Source organism: Echinops telfairi, unplaced genomic scaffold (assembly GCF_000313985.2).
Source record: "Echinops telfairi isolate 266 unplaced genomic scaffold, ASM31398v2 ScPeMD7_3533;HRSCAF=4204_0, whole genome shotgun sequence".
Lineage (NCBI taxonomy): Eukaryota > Metazoa > Chordata > Mammalia > Afrosoricida > Tenrecidae > Echinops > Echinops telfairi.
This window is the reverse complement of record NW_022107431.1, coordinates 24579273-24582817: the sequence shown is the minus strand read 5'-3', so window position 1 is coordinate 24582817 and position 3545 is coordinate 24579273. Positions and strand designations below refer to the sequence as shown.

The following is a 3545-nucleotide window of genomic DNA, read 5'->3' as shown; positions in this document are numbered from 1 at the left end:
GTGAATCTTGCCTGTTGTACCAAATGGCCCACGTTTTAATTGAGTTTGACACCCGTGGTCTAGATTATTGAATGTATTTTATTGTGGACATACTCTGCCTATTTATCAACGATCTAAAACCCTAAGTTTTTAAAGTAGTTCATATAATTAATGTTTGGTAAAGCTTTTTACTTAACCTTTGAGAATGAAGTGACCCAAGATCCTAGCAGAAATAAATTATGGACTAGATTTTAGAGCAGAGTGTGTGAGGCTATACTAATGGAGAGCTAATCATTCTTACGAGTTTTAAACTCATATGATACACCAAGTACATCAATAAGTATTAGTTCATTTTACCATTAAGAGATTTTAAATGGTTTTTGTGTCTGAATTTTACATTGAGTAGACGTTAAGCAATCTATGTGCCATTAATTAAACAAGCAGTGCACAGTGTCAGGATTCAGAGCCAGCTTGTGTGACTCCAAATACACTGACTATTCGTTCAGAACACATTTACTGACCAGCTTCGAAGTGCTGGATTCCTTGTGCATCTTTTTGTTAGCAGCAATCAAGCAATGGTAGAGAAACTAGACAGTACTGTGAACTTTCAACTCAAGACCCTTCTAGTTTGTCTCTTTTGACAATATAGCTCAACCTATTGGAGAGGGCAGTGTTGGAATTCAGCGGTTTATCTGTGTCTTCTTTTTAGGTCTCAAGTTTCTTTCCTGGCTTGTTGTTTGCTGCCATCCAGTCACTTCTAACTCAGAGTGACCCTGTGCACAGCAGAATGAAGCACTGCTGTGTTAGTCCAGGTAGACTAGAGAAACAAATTCATAGACACTCTTATGTATATAAGAAAGAGGCTCATATACAATAGCAATTGAATATTGTGAAAACAATCCAGCCCAGTTCAGATCAAGTCCTTAAGTCCAATATTAGCCCATATGTTTGATATAAATCGATACAGTCTTCTTCAGACTCACGAAGTACATGCAATGATGCTGAATGCAGGAGGATCACAGGCCAGTGGGTTGGATCCAGTGGCGTTGTAAACAGCTCAGAGCTGGCAGGGATCTCTACATGGTTTCTCCGGCTCCAGAGATCTGGTTGCATTAGGGTAGGTCCATGTGGCTTCTTCAGCTCCCAGGGTGTGGGGCCATGTGTCTTGTCAGTAGAGTGTCTCTAAGGGAGTGAGTTGAGAGAGAGATTGTCTCCCATCTCCAAGGAGAAAATACAGGAGTTCCCATAATTCTCAGGAGAAGGCCATGCCCACACAGAGACCCAATTGACAGACTCCACCCCTTCATTAGTAATCCTTTGAAGTCCCAAATTGACACCAGATTATGTAACTGCCACAACTGCCCAGTCAATCCTGTGTCATCCACACAAATTATGTTTGAGCCCATTATTAGAGCCACTGTGTCAACTGGTCTCCTGACTTAGTAAGGGAACAGTCTGATGCCTCCTTTTACCCTACTAAATTAGCACTCATGATGCATTAGTTAGGAGTCCTTGCAGGGGTGTAAATGGTTGATAAGCCTGACTCCTCACCAAAGCCTGGCTGCCTGAGTCTACTCAGGAGCACCATGAAAGAGGCTTGGCAATTTACCATTAAAGAAGAGCAGCCACTGGAAGTCCTGTGAAACACAGTTCTACTAGCACGCACTTGTGATCACATTGAGTTGAGGGCCCCTGGGTTGTAACCAGTTATGTATTAGAAGTACATGTTAGAAGTTGAACCAGTTACTTCATGGGGCTTATAGGGGGAAAAGCTGGTGAACTTGTCTATTTTCCGGTAAAGCACAATCCAGTGCAGAAAAGTATACTTGACTTTGAGTAAGCATTCTAAATAGGTCACTGACGAAGCACCTGGTCTTGATGGTTCTGTGGTCCTCTCTAGGGTGACCATCACATATTCATAAGTTTATTAATTGGCCTCATGTCTGACTTCACCTGTATGAATTATACAGAAAGGAAAATGCCCAAGGGAAGAAAGAAAGCTTAAAGCCTGATTTCCCCATGTTTTCTTTTTCAGGTTAGAACATTTGCTGTTACTATCTGAGTAGAGGCTTTAAAATCTAGTGTTCATGAGTTCTGTTTGCATGTCAGCCATACTAGGTCTATAATGAAGTTTGCTGACTGTAAATTCTGTGTGGCGGGAGGTGGGTTTTAGGTGCCCTGAAAAGAGGGTTAAGGAGAGTGATGGTTGGCTCTTCACACATGTGACAACTTGGGTTTAAAAAAGGACACTTGGAGTGTTGTTATTGAAGGATGAAGACATGGAAGAGGCATGGATGGAATAAGAATGCATTGTTTAAGAGCTGACTCTGCTACTGACTAGTTCTGTAGCCCTGAACAAACGATTTGACTTACCTAAGCTTTTGTTTCCATGTCTGTAAAATGGGAGTAATAACTCATTTCATCTACCTACAGAGTTATTCTGAGGCTCAACCGAAATAATGTAATTGGAAACATTTTTTTAAATGTGAGTTGCTATGGGGTAACATATTATTTTACCCAATTATGAGTTCTGTGAAAAGCACCCTTCTTCCCCAGCAGCCAAGAATAATATTTGCTAATCACTAGATATTATGAAAATTAGGGCTAATCACTAGATATTATTACAACGAGGGGGCTCTTTAAAAGAAATGTGATATCTACCTGCTCTTATTTACTTTTGTTACTGAACATTGCCGTTAATCACTCAAGAGTCTAATTGTAGTTTAACCTCAGCCCTTGAACATAGTACTTCTCTTCCTGGAAATTCACTTACCCAGTTCTCTGACCCAAAGGTGATTCTCTAATTTTTCGGAATGTTTTCTCAAAATCTCTATGTATGTGGTTGTGCTGTATTTCAAGGCAGCTTCTCCTCCCACCCCACCCTAATTGATGATGTTCTTTTTGACTTCAGGTTCTTTATTAAGAGACTTAACAGTTTTGGATGCATGTACAGTTTTGAATTATTGATTATTATAACTGAAAGTGATTGAGAAATACTCTAGTTCAACCCACTCTCAGTGTGGTTTGATGAAATCTTTAATTTTCCCTCCCTCCCTGACTCCGTCCCTTTATTCTTTCTAACAAATACTTATCATTTGCCTGTTGTGTCGTGTGCCAAGGAGACACTAGTACAGACAATAGACACTCAGCCTGCCTGCATTGAAAGTACAACTGGGGAGAGCCTGGGCTCCCTCTTGTGAAATGTACATTTCCTTTTATCTGTGTTTCGAGAAATCCTTTGCAGAAAGGTTTGTGGCAGTAAACTGCATATTGTCAGCTTGCCTTTCCTGAATTATCCATTTCTATACCTCAAATTTTTATCCCTGTTTGTAATTCAGACAGAACTCCTAGTTCACATGCACACATATTCCTCAACTTTTTTTTTTTTTTTTACAGAATCCTGGCACTCTCTGCCATCTTAACCCTATGATGTGGCTTTAAACAAATCTTTTGTTCAACTAAGATTTTTCTCACACTTAAATTTTTTTTAACATAGTACAATAAAATGACCCTTTTTTTTAGTTTTGTCTGTTATAGGCCGTGCATTTTTCTCTAATTTCCTACTA

General features: G+C 39.7%; 1 protein-coding gene across 1 annotated transcript in view; it reads left to right on the top strand.

Moving 5' to 3' along the window:
- UTRN (utrophin) overlaps positions 1 to 3545 on the top strand; it is a 619010-nt gene that overhangs the window by 431924 nt on the left and 183541 nt on the right. The gene's annotated exons all lie outside the window — the stretch shown is intronic.